This window comes from Leucopleurus acutus, assembly GCF_964270905.1.
Source record: "Leucopleurus acutus genome assembly, chromosome: 5".
In the NCBI taxonomy this organism is placed as follows: Eukaryota; Metazoa; Chordata; class Mammalia; order Artiodactyla; family Delphinidae; genus Leucopleurus; species Leucopleurus acutus.
Window position 1 is genome coordinate 81,138,851 of NC_139147.1, and position 19,259 is coordinate 81,158,109.

General features: G+C 46.8%; 1 long non-coding RNA gene and 1 pseudogene across 3 annotated transcripts in view; one reads left to right on the forward strand and one right to left on the reverse strand.

Annotated features, from left to right (window-relative positions):
- LOC309962629 overlaps window positions 1-19,259 on the reverse strand; it is a 742,666-nt gene that overhangs the window by 20,413 nt on the left and 702,994 nt on the right. The gene's annotated exons all lie outside the window — the stretch shown is intronic.
- LOC309962522 (mitochondrial assembly of ribosomal large subunit protein 1-like) lies at window positions 5,696-14,156 on the forward strand (annotated as a pseudogene). The gene is made up of 3 exons: window positions 5,696-5,732; window positions 8,812-8,961; window positions 13,384-14,156. The product of its transcript is annotated as a mitochondrial assembly of ribosomal large subunit protein 1-like (transcript).

The following is a 19,259-nucleotide window of genomic DNA, read 5'->3' on the forward strand; positions in this document are numbered from 1 at the left end:
TCTAGAAATGGTAAAACTATAGTGCCAGAAAGTAGATCAGTGTTTGCCAAGGGTCAGGGATGGAGAGAGGGGACTGACTACACAGGGGCACAAGGGAACTCTTTGTGGTGATGGAAATCTATACCGTGATTGTGGTGGTATTTACAAAACTGTATATGTTTGTCAAAACTCATCTAGTTGTACAGTTAAAATCAGTGAATTTTATTGCATGTAAGTTATATCTCAATAAAACTGATTTTTTAAACGTAAAAAAAAAAGGTCTGTATTAATTCAACAGGTACAATAATCACAGCTGCCATTTGTCGTGCGCCTTCATTATCCCATGTTCTCTTCACAACAGACCTATAAGAGAGGGGGTCCATTTGCTTTTTACAGATGAGGGAACTGAGGTCTAGAGAAGTTCAAATTTGCCCAAGTTTACCAGCTGGTAAATGGAGAAACCTGGATTTGGTCCAGGATATTCATGTTTCCAAAGTCCTTGTCCTTTTTAGTTCCAACTCGTTCATTCAACACATATTGGCGGGGGATCTGTGTGCATAATGTAAGAATAAGACCCTGAGAAATTTAAAAGGTAGGAAGGACAGGTCCCCTTGAAGTTCTGCTTGAGGAGACAGAACACCTATCAAGAATAGTCAGTAAGAACAGGGCTACTACTGGAAAATAACAGAGCCACAAGTCACCGGAATTCCCTTGTTTAAGATCCAGAGACTCCTAGGTCTCTTACTTCTCAACCTAAGTTCAGTTCCTCTAAAACAAAAGGACATATTAAACAATTTGTCCCTACTCTACAATAGTTGACATGGAGTTTTATTTACTTTGAGTGACCCCTGGGATCTTACCTATTGAATCTTAATGAAGAATGATGAAGGAAACAGTATCGTTAGGAATATTCTGTGAGCATCCAAGTGAACCTGGGGATATGCTGAATTCACCTGTCTTTAAAAGAGACAGCAAAGCCCGTCTCCTAGGAGCTGTCCCCAGAAGGACAAGTTAGGATGGCTGGGGACACGGCCTCTGTGTGTACTCTAGTCTACACTCTAATGTGTGGTAGATACTTTCCCTCAAGTATTTTTATGCATTTTGTTAACTTCCCCTGCCTTTTGCCATTTTGTATGTTTTGAGTGAGGGGCTTTGAGAAAACTGAGTGAAAATAAGGGAAGGACCTGCGAGGAACCGGGGCGGAGGAATGGGAGGCCGTTCGCTGAGACTGAAAGGGCTCTGGGCCCTGTCACCCTACCTGAAGCTAACTTTTCTGATCTCCAAAACAGTGAGTTGAACCAAATGCTTACTCAAATCCCGTCAAACATCAACATTTGGATTCTCTGGAGGCTGAAGGACTAGCTGATGACCAAGGACTACTGACACTCATTTTTAGAGGCACAATTTCTGGAAGTGGCTCAGAGATACCGCTCCTCCTTTTCTGCCCAGGAAACTGAGGCAGTGAGTTAGGGCCAGTCTCTCCTCCCGTATCAACTGCTGCCACGTTCCAATCCATGGTAAGTCAGCCACCGTCTGTTCAAAACAACCAGAAAAGCAGTTCTGGCAGCAGGGTAGGAAAACAAGTGTCAGGATGACTAACCACAGCCTCAGAGAAGCAGAAGATGGCTTATGACAGATAAAACTGAATTATAATTTTGAGATGTTAGATGTCTTTTTGTTCATGCCCTGATCCAGAAAGAGATTGCAACCTTTCTCCCCAGCTGTAGAGACATCAGTCAACTTGCACTTAAAAGGAATTTTACTAGCAATTGATATTAGAGGTCAGGAACACATTATGTCCTTATCCAGCAATCAGTCCCAGTTCTGGTACGATATTCTGCCATTAGAGCAAGAAGCCAGCGTTCTCCCATGAAGCACACCCAGAAGAGCACCGGGGGTGTTACTTAGAATTATTAACTTCCTCTACCTTTTATTGTTTTGTTGCTCTGAAATGGGGGGTTTCAAGAAAATTGGACAAAAGCATTCTTAGACCATTTTAGCTCTGCTTCCATCCTGAACATTCCTCTGAGACAAGTCTCTGGTTATCTCCCAACGGTGGAGCCCACTTCCTCAAAATGCAATGTCAGGGACTCCCATTTAAGTTACCGGGGTAGGGTTGCCAGATTAAATACAGGACAGTATTAGTAAGTCTCAAGTGTTGGGATACAAATACAGTATAAGTATATCCTAAGTATTGCAGGGCATACTTATACTAAGAAAGTATTTGTCTGAAATTCAAATTAAACTGTACATCCTGTATTTTATTTGCTAAATCAGTCAACCCCATACATGACGGGTAAGGCAAGTTACACATGAGTGACATGGGACTAAAAGCGAGTGCTGCAGGCTGTGGCACTGGGATACATGTCCCACAGGGCATTTACATACAATTTTTAAAAAACACTTTTGTGCTTTTTGTGAGGCAACAAAACATGTCTGCATCTTGATTTGATGTGTGGACCACCAATTTCCAATCTTGGCTTGTTGAAGAGCTCTGAATATCAGGAAATGTTCCTTACACCCAGTCAAAATCTGCTCCCTGTAACTAACGTCAGCCCTCAATCCTAGTTCTGCCTTCCATCTAGTTCTGCCTTCCCAAGATAACCCTTTAGATATTTGAAGATCCCTCCTTGTTTGCCTCCATGCTCTCATTTCTAGGCTGGACAATTCCTAGTCCTTCCATTGTTTCTCTCTGGACATGGTTGGCTCCCAGTCTCCTCACCACACTGGTGCCTCTCCTCTGTGCTGATCGCAGATTGGCTTTTCCCCGCTGTCCTGGCTACAGTCTGATCAGTGCAGACTACAACTGGAGGGTCGTGTTAGTTCTTTCACCCTCCTTTCTCAGATCTATACTGTTCTTGACCAAGCTCAGCTCTCCTTGTGCCCTCCTACCAGCCCTGATATGAGCCTGATCATACTTCCCTAAGAACTGGCATTTCAGCTCAAGGACTAGAGAGTTCCTTTCCCCACTGAAGAGTTAGAAATGGGTTCAAATCCTGCCACTTTCACATGTTAGAGAAGTCACATAATCTAATATATATAATGTCAATTTCCTTATTTGTAAAATATAACACTTTGTGGGCATTAAATGAGATAATATAGGAAAAATACAGAGCATATATTCTTTGTAGTAGTTATACTCTATGACTATAGAATCCTATGTGAACCCTGAACAGCAGATACAATACTGAAGTACTTTTTCCTAAAGGAAATATAGGGCTGGGTTCCTGTGAGCCTCTGGTCACAACATTCTTGTCAACTAATCAATACATAACCTTTTGTTGACGTGTATTTCTGTTTAGAGACACCTTATTTAATATACATTGTTGATTCATTAACCTTGAACTCATAGCTAACTCACACCTGAAGGAAGACTATATAACACACATTTTCTCTGTAAGGCACATCGCAGCCTTCTTGTGCTTGGGAACACTGGACAGCACTTTAGCACTGCCTTTGTGGGTTATTTTATACAGTGAAATCATGAACCAAAGGAAAACAGTGCAGAAAACATAGCACTAAACACTGCAAAAAGGACTCTTGTTTACAGTATGAGAGCTGAAACAAGAAGGCAGAGCGTTTATTCTACCTCAACTGGGAACGTGCACACTGGGCGACAAATTTTTTGCTGCTGTGCTCATGTCCAGGAATGACCTCAAAAGCGCCATGAGCAGTGATGTGGGAATTACAAATAAATTTTAGTGAGTGGGTGAATTCACAAATACAGAATCTGTGAATGACGAAGATCGACTGCACTTCCCACCGTGGCCAACATGCTGGTACCACCTCCTAGACCTTAAGTACCTCTGTTACCAAGTTGCTCTGTTTTCTGGTTTTTGTTATTTTACTTGTTTAGCTTTTTCATACCTCTTTCTAATGCCCCAGTTGTTTTCAGAAAAGCATCGCAGCATTTTTGGCAGATGCTTCAGAGTCGGGCAGAAATACATCAGGATCACCCAACCCATCCTGCTGCCTTGAAAAAGAGCCGCTTTCCACGGGAGGCTGGTTTCCCTTAGTTCTCCCATCTGCCACCCTCCTGGTTCTGGCTCCCACCAGTCCCAGGGCCAGCAGGGTCGCCCCGAGACCTCACACACACATACACCCTGTTTTCTCACTTCCTCTCAGCCTCTCTTATTTGGGGTCGCTTAGGCAACAGAGGGCAGTGAATCACCAAGCTTTCTTTTCATCCCTTTGCCTGATTAGCCTTTGGTACATCTGGAGAGAAGGATCCCTTCTACGCAGGGGAAACCACTCTGCCCGCAGGCACCTCCCACCTCTGCCTCTTCACTCAAGCCTCAAACTACAAAATCAGGGAACTGTATACCTGGAGGGGCTGGGGGCCTTCCCTTACACTGTAACAATGGGGTGAGATGGGCTTACTAACCCCAGTTTACAGACAAGGAACTAGGGCTCAGAGAGGCTGAACAACTTGTCCAAGGTCGCTGGTTCCAAAGTTCTGGTTCTTTCCACTGTACCATGCAGCTTCTGCTTCTCAGCCTTCACGACACAGAGCCAGGATACCTTGTCAGTCATAACATGAGCTATTTCTTTTTAAATAGCTTTATTGAGAATATAATCCACATACCATACAATTCACCGGTTTAAAATGTACAGCTCAATGGTTTTTAGTATATTCACAGATATGTGCAACCATCTCCACAGTCAGTTTCAGAGCATTTTTGTCACCTCAGAAGGAAACCCTGCATCCTTTAGGGATCACTGCTATTGTCCCTCAGCCCTGAGTCATCCCCAGTCTACTTTCTGTATCTATGTTTTTGCCTATTCTGGACATTTTACGTAAAAGATATCATATAATATGAGGTCTTTTGTGACTGGCTTCTTTCACTTAACCAAATGTTCTCAAGATTCAGCCATGTTGTAGCATGTACCCATGCTTCATTCCTTTTCATGGCCGAATAATATTCCATCGTGTGAATATTCCACATTTTGTTTATCCATTCACCAGTTGATGAACATTTGAACAGTATTGCTATAAACGTTGGTGTGCAAGTTATTATGTGGACACATAGTTTCATTTCTCTTGAGTACATACCTAGCAGTGCAATTGCTGGGAGCATGAGCTATCTCTTCTCAAATGCTGGAAGCCTGTGGGGACTTGAAGCCACACAGACCTTGGTTCAATTCTAACTCTGCTACTTTGTAGCTGTAGGATTTCAGGCAAACACACCTCTCTCTTAGTCTTAGCCTCCTCATTTGTAAGATAGAGATAATTACACCCACTTCCCAGTAGTCTTGCTGGCACTAGATGAGATAGTAAGGGGGAAATTCTTTGTCCAGGGAACGACCCAAAGGAGCAGGTACTCGATAAAGGCAGCTATTCTAAAATCTCTCCAAATATGGAATCCCTGCAGGAGGAGGCTTAAGAGGAGCCACTGATGCTGAAAAGGTTGGGAACAGTGGGCTGGTGGTCTCTTCAGCCCCTCCCCACTTTCATGACCAGTGACTTACGAGTCTGTGAGTGGCTATGAGATGGTGTCTGGGGAGCAGGTGGAGGGGAGGAGGGCGCGGTGGAGCGAGGTGGGGACGGGGCCGCAGGAGAGCAGAGAGCTCCGTGCCTCGGAGGGGGAGAGGAGCAGCTACTTGCACAGAAAGGGGAACGTGATCTCTCTCCCTTCATTTCTGCCAGGCCTTGTGCTGCCCCCTCGGTCTTCTCTTATCTCCGCTAAAGGATCGCATTTCCTTTCACTTGCGCGAAATGGGTTCCTGTTTCCCCGGCGCCCACGTGGCCCTTTGTGAGTCAGCAGCCGCCGGGGCTCAGCACCCTGGTTGAGTGGTTCCGGAATTGATGAGCTCCGAGGGAAAGGCTGCCAGCACTTTGTCCCCTGGGAGCGCTGTGGGCACAGATTTGTTCCCATTGTTCCCGCCCCGCCTCCCTGAATAGGCCGCATTAGCCGGCGCGCTGACTGGGGCCGGACAAGGGGGTCCCGGCTGGGGTGCTGACCTCGGCGCTTCTCAGCACACCCGCACGCTATGCCGAGCTTACGGGGAAGCCGATGACCCTGGCTTGGCGGGTCCTGCAGGATCCAGCACTCAGGACAGCGAGAGAAATCTTTAGATTGTGTTCCGGTGAGCGGGGGAGGCGAAGGGGGCTTCCCGCAGCTCGGTTATAAACTAGAAACGAAAGTATCTCGACCACTAACGAGCTCCGGGGGCCTCCTCTAAAGGCCAGGGGTCCTTGCAGTGGGGAGGGAGTCGCTTTTCACACCACGCTGGCTGCGTCACACAGCCGTTCAGCAGCAGCTGCTATAGGCGCTATGTGGGCAGGTGCTAGTCCAGAGTTTACAGGGCTGTTTCACGTGCAATTCCACACGTGCCCCTAACCACGGGTTACGTGAGAAAAAGAAGACAGTTATTGTTATTCCCATTTTACATGTGAATAAACTGAGTCCCTGAAGGGCTGGTGACTGTGGGGGTCATTTACAGACTTCTTGGGCTCCCATAGTCAACAGCAGCCCTTTGGTGTGACAGGTTCATGCCAAAAGTCTCTCCCATGATATGACAATTTTGAAAAAGTCCTTTCATTTTTATCACACGTAGAACTCATACTTTCAGAGTAGGTGGCTCCTGTGATTTCATGGAATGTTAGTGAAATCCAAGTGAGCATGGGAGTGCTGGGCTGGGGAGGAATGTGCGAGTGTCTGTGAGTGTGCATCAGAAAGACAAATAGAAGCGCTTTCTGTTTATCCATTGTTTCGTGTTATCTTCTTCCTTTCTGCCCTCCATCTTTCTGGTTTCTAGCTGGGCCCTGCCACAAAAGAACGACACATCTGGCAGGTCTGTCAAGCAAAACGGAGGTGTGATGGCTTCTCCTTCAGGTATACTCCCTTTTAAGCAAATCCAATTCACGAAAATTTCAAATGTGCAAAACAAATAAATCAGGAAGCATATAAACTTTAAAGTGACTACCTATGGGAGTCTTTAAAAAATTCACATTTAAAATTTCAGCAAAAATTCAATGCTCACAGAACGCTTACTATCAAAGAATTTGTGAAAGTGAGAATCTGTTGGGTGGTAGAAGTTGAGGTACTCAGACTTATCAAAGGAGATGCTCTCAGCCATGACAGTCTCGTGCTATTCTTACACCCTGCAAAGAGGACCCTTTCCCTGCCTCGGGGCCCGTGCTTAGGAGGATTCTACATATCACAAACTCCAAAATATAGAATGTTTTCTGTCTTTCTGTCTAAATCTGTCTCCCACTGTCTCTGTCTCTGTCCATCTGTCTTCCTCTGGTTTGATAACCAATTGAATGAAGAGGAATTACAGGAGAGGGTCACTTGGGCTGAAATGGACCCCCTAGACCAAGGAAGAGGGAGAAAACCACAGCCTCTGTCCTGGGAAATGAGAGAAAGCGGGTCGGATTAATTTACTTATTTGGGGGTTAGCTTAATTAAATTCACCCTTTTTAAAAGTACTTGGTTTGATGAGTTTTGACAAATGTATGCAGCTGTGAAACCACCAACACAATCAAGACATAGAATACTTTCGTCACCAGGTCAAATCCCCTTAGGTCCCTCTGCCCTTCCTGCTCTGGCAACCCCTGATCTGTCTTCTCTCCCCATAGCTCGTCTTTTCTAGAATGTCATAAAGGTGGAACCGTGCAGTATGCACCCTTCTGTGCCTGGCTTATTTTACTTAACATAAAGTGCTTTTGAGCTACATCTAAGTTGTTGCATATAGTAGTTTTTGTCTTTTAGTTACTGAGTGGTGCTCTGTTGTATGGATGTACCACATTTTGTTTTATCGTTTACCAGTTGAAGGAAATTGGGTTGCTTCCAGAAGCCCTGCTTTGTTGACAGTCACTTCAAATCACCCAGAGTAGGTACATAGCCAGAGACGTTTCCACAAGATAACTATGCGCTTTCCCTTCTCTCTACGCGGGTGATGTAGTTTGGGGAGGTGCTTAGAATTGCCTGGAAATCCCGAGTCGGCAAAATGACACGCAGGGAGGGGAATCTGCTTGCCTCAGCTTCCTGGGAGACCTTGACTGTGTCCATCCGTTTCAGTCCCGAGGGTCTAGTCACCAGTTGCGAGTCCTGGGCCCAGGTCCAGCTTCTACCCCATCCTGGCTCACAGGCTCACAGGTGGCCGGGCTGACCCAGGGAAGAGCTCACCTCCTTTAGCCTCTGGGAGGCAAGGGTGGTGCTTGGGAATAGGCTGCGAGGCCCAGCTAGGAAAGCAGGCCCGTTGGGGGGACAGCTTCGCTGAGTTTCTACATGCTTAGCCAGCTGGTGTATGGGGTGTATGGGCCTCCGTTTGCACTCTCGCTCCAGGCCTGCTCCTGCTGGTAGCTGGGGAGGCCGGCTGGGAGCCTCTTCCCACACTCCCGCAAGCAAATGGCACCGGTGGCCCTCTAGCGGTTCAGACGAATAAATTCTGTGTCTAAAAGCACCTGCTCTGCTCCCAGAGTGTAGCTTGTGTGCTGGGAGGATCTTACCTCATTGTTCCATCTGGTCCCCTGACTGACGGCAGCTGTCGGGCCAGGAGAAAACAACCCGTGCTTGGCAGTCCTCCCCGGCGTCCCCCATCCGCTGCCTCTCCAACCCCCTCACAGTAGCTGTTTCCTCCTTGCCATCCTGAGCCCTACCACACGCCCCAGCCTCTGCAGATACCTCCACCTCCTACTCAGTGGGGAAAAGAAACACCACAGGGCCAGGTTTGCTCGGCCTCCTCCCTGCTCCCTGCACGTTTTTTCCTGTCTCTCCCTCAGGGGCCCCTGACATTTTGTTCTGGATCCTCTTCCCTCTTGACTCTCCGACGGATTCACCTTCCCCTCTCTCTCCACATAAATGACTCCCACATCTACGTCTGCAGATCCACAGGCCCCAGCCACCGTCGTGTCCTCACCTCCTCCCATCTCCACGCGGTCACAAAATCCTGTCCAGTTTACCTTCTGTGGATTCCTTGAAGCCTCCCTTTCTGCCAGCACCCCCAGCCCCCCGTGCCTCTGCTTGTGTCCTCAGGGTATCCTCCCCCAGGCCTCCAGCCTTCTCTCTCTCCTCAGCAATCCAGAAGCCTTCCTGTGTTCAGAGTGTTCTTTCTAAACCACAGCTGTGATTGTGTCACTTCCTTGATTTAAACCCTTCTAGTTCATTTCTCAGGTTCGGAGTGTTCTGAACAAAATCCAGATTTCCCAGACCATGACACACGTCCCTGCTGAGGCAGCGCGCTGTGCTTCGGGCCTCGGGGTGCAGTTGTGCAGCGTGTGCACGGAGCCATGCAGCCAAGGGGGGTGCCCACATGCAGGTAGAGAAGGGGGCATGGGGAGGCCCCAGGCTCACAGAGGGGCTCACAGGCCTCAGCTCCTTCTGCTTCCCCAACTCCCTCACCCTCAACTCTAATCCCCTGCAAATCGCTGATAATTCTTCAAAGGCAGCAGGATGTTTCCTGCCAGGAGTAATCCTCCTACCTTTTTCCCCCCTCATCTTTGCTATCAGCTCAGATGTCTCCTGGGGGGAAGTTGGGGGGAGGAGAGGGTCTCCTCTGACCACATCGCCTCTTCCCGTAAGGCTAGACACTCTCTTCCGAGCTCCCGCAACTCTCCATCCTTGCCACTACCCCAGTTCTCGGTATCCTCAGTCGTCGTTGCCTCTCCACGTTTCTCTTCCTCTTTAGACCGTGAACTCCTTGAGGTCAAAGGCTGTGTCTTGTCCAGCGCAGATGTTTGTGGTTACATGGACGTTTATTGTGCACCTACTAAGCCCGTTCCATCACTGCAGCAGTCCTCAGCCAGAAATGCTAAATGAGAAGTTATAGGTCAGGAAGCTAAAGCTCAGAGGGATGAAGTAACTGGCCCAGTATCACAGAGACACGAGCGACAGAGCGCAGATTCAAACCCGGGCTGCCCACTCTCTTTCTGCTCCACCCACTTCCTTACCAGGCAAGATACCATAGCTTCCAGTTTTGAGCCACAGACAGGGGTCATGAACCTCCACCTGTGCTGATGCCAGCTGCTACTTTAACTCAGCACTAACCTGTCACTGCTGCTGGCAATGCCCTCTCGCAAAGGGAAGCCCCAGTCAGGCAGAGCTGGGTTCTTCAAATGTTGTGGGCTGGCTTGTTTCTGGTGGACAGAGTTTTTTTTTTTCCTGCCGTTGTATAAACACTGGCGTAGACTTTCCTGTTTCTAAATGAAAAATGATTGATATTTTAATAAACTTAAATATGATTTTAAATATCATATAAAGCGATGATAGTATGAGAAGAAAAGCCCCCGGGGTGTGATTAGCAATTTGGCATTTCCATTTCTGATGGGAATATTAATGGCATTCTAGAAACAGTGTCATTATGATTAAGACATTGCAACTGTAGAAACTTAGAAGTGTGAACTGCAGCATAGGAATAAATGCCAATATCCCACCAGGGCCAGTTGTGTATGTCAGTTTCATTGGCTCCCCCTTCACAACTAAAGTTCTAACCTCATTGCAAGGAGCACCAAGAGGTTTCCTAAGATCAAAGACTATCTGAGCTGCTGGGGATGCTAGAGCATCTAGTCCATTACACTGCCTTGCAGAAGAGGAAACTGTGGTCCAGAGAGCATGCATGCCTTGCCCAAGGTCACCAAGTTCATCAGGGGCACAGCCAGGAGTAGGATCCAGGTCTTTCTCCCCAGACCAGCACTCTCTGTCTTATACCATGCTGCCCCTATGTGCCCGTCTCTGAGCTGCAGTTTTCCCCTCTGTAAAATGATGCCTTAGTCAGTTTGGGCTGCTGTAACAAATTACCTTAGACTGGGTAGCCTAAACAGCAAACATTTATTTCTCATAGTTCTGGAGGCTGGGAAGTCCAAGGTCAAGGCATGGGCAGATTTGGTTTCTGGTGAGAGCCCGCTTCCTGGGATGCAGATGGCCATCTTTTTGTGTCCTCACAGGCAGAGAGCAGAAAGGAAGTCTCTGTTCCTGTTCCTGAGGGCTCTGCCCTCACAACCTAATTTTTTGTTTTATAGTTTATCCTGACAGATAATTTTATTTTATAGTTATTTATTTATCTATGTATTTATTTATATTTATTTTGGCTGCACTGCGTCTTAGTTGCGGCACACGGGATCTTCATTGCGGCATGCGGGCTTCTTAGCTGCCGCATGTAAACTCTTAGTTGCGGCATGCGGGATCTAGTTCCCTGACCAGGGATTGAACCTGGGCCCTCTGCATTGGGAGCACAGAGTCTTACCCACTGGACCACTAGGGAAGTCCCCTGACAGATAATTTTAATAATATCTTAAGCCTTGACCCAGTTGAAATCTGAGTAATTTGTATATGCCATAGGTAATTAAACGTTTCTAGGTTTTAACAAGACTTCGTATAACTCTTGGAAAAAGAGCCTGGTGTCTTTGGAGACACACTGATGTGAAACTTTTTCTTTTTTTCAGTTATATATATATTTTCAGATTATTTTCCATTATAGGTTATTACAAGATATTGAATATAGTTCCCTGTGCTATACAGTAAATCCTTATTGCTTCTCTACATTATGGATAGTAGTTTGTATCTGTTAATCCCATATTCCTAATTTATCTCTCCCCCCTTTCTTTTCCCTTTGGTAACCATAAGTTTGTTTTCTACGTCTGTCAGTCTATTCCTGTTTTGTGTATAGATTCATTTGTATTACTTTTTAGACTCCACATATAACTGATATCATATATCAACTTACTTCACTAAGTATAGTATTCTCTAGGTTCATCCATGTTGCTGCAAATGGCAATATTTCATTCCTTTTTATGCCAGAGTAATATTCCATTGTATATATGTACCACATCTTCTTTATCCATTCTGTTGATGGACATCTAAGTTGCTTCCGTGTCTTGGCTATTGTAAATAGTGCTACTATGAACATTGGGGTGCATGTATCTTTTTAAATTAGAGTTTCTGTCTTTTCCAGATATAAACCCAAGAGTGGGATTGCTGGATCATATGGTAGTTCTATTTTTAGTTTTTTAAGGAACCTCCATATTATTTTCCATAGTGGCTGCACCAGTTTACATTCCCACCAACAGTGTAAGAGGGCTCCCTTTTCTCCTCACCCTCTCTAGCATCTGTTATTTGTAGGTTTTTTGATGATGGCCATTCTGACCGGTGTGAGGTAATACCTCATTGTCATTTTGATTTGCATTTCTCTAATAATTAGTGATGTTGAGTATCTTTTCATGTTGGCCATCTGTATGCCTTCTTTGGAGAAATGTCTATGTAGGTCTTCTGCCCATTTTTTGATTGGGTTGTTTGTTTTTTTGATATTGAATCTTCATAACCTAATTATGTCCTAAAGGCCCCACCTCCGAATGCCACCACACTGGGGATTAAGCATCAATATATGAATTTGCAGGGGGCACACAAATGTTCAGTCCATAGCAAATGGAAATTTAAAATAATTCTTAGATTTCAGGGTTGTGAGGATTAAATGGGATAGTGTATGTGAGTTGCTTTGTAAATTGCAGGTAACACACAAATGCTGGGAGGCAGTGGAGAGGAAAAGCAGCGTTTTAGAGACCAGCCTGATTGGAATCCTTGCTTCCCACCTGCTTCTTTAAGCCCCAATTCCTATAAAATAGGATGATCCCATCTCCTGCATAAAGCTGTTATGAGATTTAAATGAGATATTTCATGTAAATTTATACTTCTCTGTCAAAATATTAACTAGTAAATTCTCTGTCAAAGATAAAGAATATTAATTCTCTGTGTTTCATATGCTGCCCACCTTTTGAAGGGAGCACTGAAATCAGGCATTTGGGAATATTGCTAGAAATAGAAGAATGTTGGTTTTAACAGGAATTGGCCCAAATTAAACACATAGAGACTTTCCTTACCCAAGAGTGCCTACCATTTCCAAGGTGTCAGTGAAACCAGCTTAGTGGAGAACAGGCAGAAATGACTTCTCATGAGGTTGACAAGATGTCAAGGGCTGGCTGTCAGAACGAAGGCCTGTTGCTTCAGTGTTCAAAGGACTAGGCTGTGCTATTTACGGGAGCCTTATTTGCTTATGTAAGGAAACCCTCAAGGCTGCCATATTTACAGCCAGAGCAGATTAGCCCCTCAGGGCTGCCCTGTGAAGGGGAAGGGACTGCTAACTCTCTAGTTAGCTTTTCTCCTCTGCTATAATGGAGGATGGTATCAGTAAGAGATGCTTGACCAGATTTCACATTTTTTCCAACTTGTTTTTAGGCCCTCGGTGTCCTGCTTTCCTGTTCTTACCCCCCCCCCTTTTTTTTTTAACTTTTTAAGGTGGTGCACGTGTAGAAAAGCTGCACACAGTACAGAATGGGGTTCCATCTCCTCTCAGCCCTCCTCTACCCTGACACCCCACCCTCCCCACCAGCGGGCAGCCACCAATACCGTATTCTCATCTCTCTCTTCAGGGATATGCTTTTCATTCTGTTCTATTTATTCAATTAAGAAATACCCATTGAGGCCTTTTCCCCGGGAGCGTGGCCCACGGCGGCCGCGGGGCGCCACCTTCGGCTGGGCGGCTTCCGGTGGGACCAGCGCTCCGCAGGGTCTGCCTGGCCCTGAACAAGCGCGCGGCCTGTGGCCCGGAGGGGCGGGCGGAGGGGACTGCCGGCGAGAGGCGCCCGAGTCAGGCACCGGAGATCGTACTGGTCCCAAGTTTGACATCAATATGCTGGTTTCACTTCTGAGGCAAGAGACATTTGTGTCCTTGAGGTGCCACCAGAAATGAAATATACAGATAACTTTGTAATGGGTAGTGGAACTTCCACTGGACACATACATGCCATGGCCTACTACATTGTGAAAATGTACGAACACCTGAAATGTAACAGTGAGGCTCATGTTAACACCGAAGGGAAGGACACTGCTGGCCGGCTCTGTGTGGACTTTGGCAGCATGGTGATTCATTCGATGTTTCCGGAAACCAGAGAAGCCTATGAATTAGAGAAATTATGGACCCTACATTCTTATGATGACCAGTTAGCTCAGATAGCACCTGAGACCTTACCTGAAGACTTCATCCTTGGAATAGAAGATGACACTTCGCCTCTGGCTCCTGTGGAGTTTAAATGGGAATAAAATGACATGAACTGCTCTGGTCAGAAAAAAAAAGAAAAGAAAAGAAATCCTCATTGAGTGCCTGTTCTAGGTATTGCGGATAGAGCAGTGACTAAAAAAGAAGTCGAAAATTCTGTCCTTAAGGAGCTTACGTTCAGATGGTACTTCCATTTACCTTTGTACGTGCACTCTCTGCTTTTTTTTTTTTTTTTTTTTTTTTTTTTTTAGTGCGGTACGCGGGCCTCTCACTGTTGTGGCCTCTCCCGTTGCGGAGCACAGGCTCCGAACGCGCAGGCTCAGTGGCCACGGCTCACGGGCCCAGCTGCTCCACGGCATGTGGGATCTTCCCAGACCGGGGCACGAACCCCTGTCCCCTGCATCGGCAGGCGGACTCTCAACCACTGCGCCACCAGGGAAGCCCCGACTCTATGCTTTTATACCATGTCCACCCCTGCTTCAGTACATCAATCATTGTCTGTTTTACACACTTTTCTGTACCTTGCTTTTTTCACTTAATCCTGCTTCTAGGAGGTTAATGATAAAGGCCACGTTTAAATCTAGCCCAGAGGCCTTTTTGTTTGGATCAGCCTTGGCCAGAAGAAAGGTAAAGCCTGCAAATGATTCCTGGCCAGACAGGTAGGAAGGAAGGGCTGGCATTGCAGTCTTCTGGGGGACAGCCTTGGTAACCAGGTCCAGATTCCCACAGGAGAGTTAATGTTGGATTAATCAGGGCTTTTTATGTTCTCAGTGTCAAAAATCCAACTCAAACTGGCTTAAACAAAAAAGGAGATCTATTGGCTCTCAAAGGTGGTAAGGCCTCAGGGGCAGCTCCCAGAGCAGGAAGAGGACAAAAGAACCAGCTCAAGAGTCCAAGGTTATGTCCAACTTTCCATCTGTCCCCCTTTGCTGCCTGTCTGGTTCAATGCTCATTTTGGTCTCCATCTGTCCTCAGGAAGCAGCCACTTTGCATCTTGCGGGGGGAACAAAAGTGCTACAGGTCAGGCAAGGACACCCATTGGCCAGGACAGGGTCACATGCTTACCTTTTTGTCCGGGGGGATGGTGTATGTTACCAGGAGAAGGGGCATGGGAACATTCTCAAAACAGATAGCAACAGTTCCTAAGCCCTGTTTGATGGGCTTTTGCAGTCACTCTTCCTGGCAGCATCCTTGCCAGTCTAATGTTTCTTGGGCCAAATGGCATGCCTAAAACTTAAGTTAGAATGGAAATTTTCAGAGCTATTTTAATATTTTATTTTTATTTATTTATTTATTTTTTTTGCGGTACGCAGGCCTCTCACTTTTGTGGCCTCTCCTGTTGCGGAGCACAGGCTCCGGACGCGCAGTCTCAGCGGCCATGGCTCACGGGCCCAGCCGCTCCGCGGCATGTGGGATCTTCCTGGACCGGGGCACGAACCCGTGTCCCCTGCATTGGCAGGCGGACTCTCAACCACTGCGCCACCAGGGAAGCCCCTTCCAGAGCTATTTTAGAGGGCTTTATACAACTTTTGTTTTGCTGCACTGAAAAATCATTCTTTCACTGATTCATTCATTCATCCAACATTAATAAGCACTTAACCATATACCAGGTGCTGTTCTGGGCTTCTGAAGATACCTTGATGCATGAAAGATACCTGGTCCCTGGTCTGGAAAAAGACGCAGTCCCTGCCCTGAAAGCGTGAGGAAAGGAAGTGGGCAAAGGGCTTCTGAGACGGTTACCCGACACAGGCTGTGTACAGCAGGCTGTGTACAGATGCTGCGGGAAGGGGGACGCAGCTTACTCTACCCGCGGGGAGACTTCAGAGAAGAGGGGCGCACACAAGCAGAGCCTTTGTGGGGTGAGGGGGTGACTTAAGATATTTATTAGGACACTTTGGGAGACAATAAATAGAAAGCAAATTTAGCTAACTCAACTCCAGTTTAAAAAAAAAAAAAAGCATCATACGATTATAGCGGTATTCTGGAAGTCCCGGAATCAAGACCTGGAGAACCAAAGGCAACCCAGGCAGCAGCTCTCTCTCTGCATCTCTTGTCTTTACTTCTCTCTGTCTTTATTTTTCTGTCTGTTTGTCTGTCTGTCTCCCAACCACCCCTCCCCACAGGCCCGCTTTCCCTCCCCTTAGTCCACATGTGGGAACGTGGCAGGTGGAGGGAAAGGGTGAAGGCTGTCTGAGTGGGAGAATAGAATGGGGAGGTAGATGAAGGCTAATGGAAAAGCCTAGAGTTCCACGTCGGGACTGGAACCTCATGGAGGCCAGGCACGTGAGCCTTCCCAGGAAGCAGAGGGAGGTCAGCCATGGCAAAGGGAGGGCCAGTTATCCCAAAGGAGCAAGAAGGGAAAATGCCTGACTTCCAAGAGGGTTGATTCCTGCCCGAGGGGCCACCTGGCAGAAGAAATGTCCCAGAGAGCTAAGGGAGGAGGACGACCTTCCACCAGAAGGATAAAAAAGAGCAGAAGGCCTGCATCCGTCTCCAGAGCATGTACTAGTCACAAGCCAGTGAGTCTTGCCCAGAATGAAGTGCAACAGAAAAAAAGAAGAAAGTCCTTTCAATGTGAGTTTTACACCCACACAGTCTTGCTCTCGCAGAAGCCCCAGGCCCCGTGGGCACTGGAGTCAAAGGTTAACGGGAAGAGTTTCTTCAGTGGTCCCTCAGTGCTGCCATGTGGGAGTGAGCTCACCATCATCACAGTCCCAGCTCCCAGGTAGCTGCAAACCGTGTGCACAGCAATGGTTAGTGACAAAGAAAGAAACTTGTCTCTTCTCTGGATGCCATAAGCCAATGGCCTGCAGAAGGACATGATGGGAGGGTACACCTCTGAGGCCCCTTCCACAGGGATGTCACCAGTCCCTCAATTTGTTTACTTGTGGCCTGGACTCTGAAATCACTAACATCACACACACACTTCAGCCCTTACTAGATGATTTTCTGTATGGGCAGAGCAAACCCACAAGTTCACGAAGTCCAGAATACTCCCAGCAGCCACTGCTGCTATCCATTCCTACTTGAATGTTGGGGCAGGAAAAATGCTTCTCCACCCTCCAGATTATTCCAACCTTAAAGGTCAACTGGGTGTTCATACTATATTTTATTTATATATTAAGTGGTTTTGTTTTTGCTTTGCAAGTGTTCCTCCCATCTCTATTTGACTGGAGCATGGATTGGGTAGCATGGGGCAGAGGGGGTGGGATGTAAGACCGCCCATTTCAACAGGCTCTGAAACTATCCCACTCTCCCTTGTGGCGTGTCTCCGGATGGGTGGTCTTATTTTATTTCTTCTAAATGTCCCACTCACTTCCCCCCATCCTACCTCAACACTTTGGCCCAGGGCAACCAAGTTTCTGATAATATAAGAAAGATGGTGCAACTAGAAATAGAAGGCTGTGGGATTGGGGGCCTTTAAAATAAGATACGTTCAGTACACATGTTCAGTTATTCCTTTCTTCAAGGCTGGGCTTTGAAGGGCAACGCTGACACCTGGAGTCCAGCTCTCCAGACTCTGTGTGCAGGGGCAAATCGGACAAATCAGACAAACTCAACACTTACGGAAGGTCATTTCTGAGCACGTGGAAGAGGGATCTGGGTTCAGATCCAGCTAAAAATGATAGTTTGTATTTCCTGAGCCCAGACTATGAGCTAAGCACTTTTCATTGATCATGTCACCTAATCTTTGCACATTGAACCTGATAAATGGGGGTTATTACCCCACGTAATAGAAGAGCAAGCTGATGGTCAGAGCAATTTACAATTCACCCCAAGTCACACACTTTGCAAGTGACAAAGCCAGAATTCAAATCCAAGCAGTTTGAATTCAGAACCAATACTTCACATGGTCTTACCACTTAGCTGTGTGTTTGGGGAAAATAACTTGACTAAGCTTCAATTTCCTTACCTAAAACTATAATAACAGTACCTACATTCAGTGTTATTGAGAACATTCCATGGGATGAGGAGTTTAGAGCAGCCAGCACACAGGGACCAACGGGTGGCAGCAGTCATTATGTGATGATTTGTAAGGGACAAGCCTCCCAGAGCCACACTGGATAGTTTCCTTGAACCCTGTGCTGGCATCCAGGGCTGTGTTGTCCTCAGCCCTCAGATCTCTCCAGGGGAGGGTGGCTCGGGATGGACCTTGACTCACAAAGCCTCCGACAGTGAGAAGGAGGTCCTCATTGGGTGCAGCATAAAGCCCCCTCATTCAGCCGGGTGACGGGATGCGCCTGCCTCTGGCTCTTCCCAGCCAAGCCCCACTGGGCTCAGAGGGGAACCCCTTCCCAGCACTCAAGGACCCTCTTGGGCTGGCCTGTGAGTTGCTGGCAGTGGGTGGTGGGTGGTCTCTCTAGCTAGAATGCTCCTGAGAACAGATGGGGCTCTCCGAGCTGTTTGAAGGTGGCAGCTTGATGTATATTAACTGGCAAACTGCTCATCGTGTAGAGGCGGCCCGGAAGGAGGTCTGCAGTTGTGAGTGGGCGAAGGGGACCACAGAGGGAAGCTGGCAAGCGCAAGGCACCGTGTAGGCGGAGGCAAGGGCAGAACCGTGGGCGTGCGTGCTCAGAAGGTGAGGAGGTGAAACAGCTTGGCTCAGAGCCCGCTTGGCCCGGACTCCTCACCACGAGAAGCATATTGGTTAACATTTGCTTAACTGGTCTCATAGAAACAGCATTGTGGGAGCCTGGAATCAGAGTGTGGTGCTGCAAGAGGCCTTGCCGCTCTCCTGGTGCAATTTGCAGATGGGAGAACGAGGTGGGGGAGACGTGTCTGACTTGCATGCACAGTAACCTGTCTTCACCCTGGTCGTTGGCAAAAGGCAGTCTCTTCATAAATAAATCCAAGTATTTAGACTTTATTTTGCTTCTTTTTTTAAATTTTAAAAGTGTGATGATCAATGCAAAAGAAGTTTTGAAAGAAAAAAAAATCATCCAATACCCCAATTATGATCATTTTGTGCATTCATTTTCAGGCCTTTAAAACATATTTTTATGCAGTTGCAATCATAGAGGAGAGAAAATTCCATCTTCCCATTCAATAGCATAATATCTTCTCATGCTACAGTCTTCAGAATTGTCACCCCAAAAAATACCCCATAGTTGAACAGTAAATTAACGACAGAGTTGAACCCATGAAACGTGATTGGTCCGAATTTAGTTATGACTTCTCGATAACAACTTCATGTCTGTCTGGTATCCCTTCTGTTCTATCAGGACAGATCATATTTTACAAAAAGATCGTTTGTACGAAAAAAGTACTTCTGCCTGGATTCCATCCCA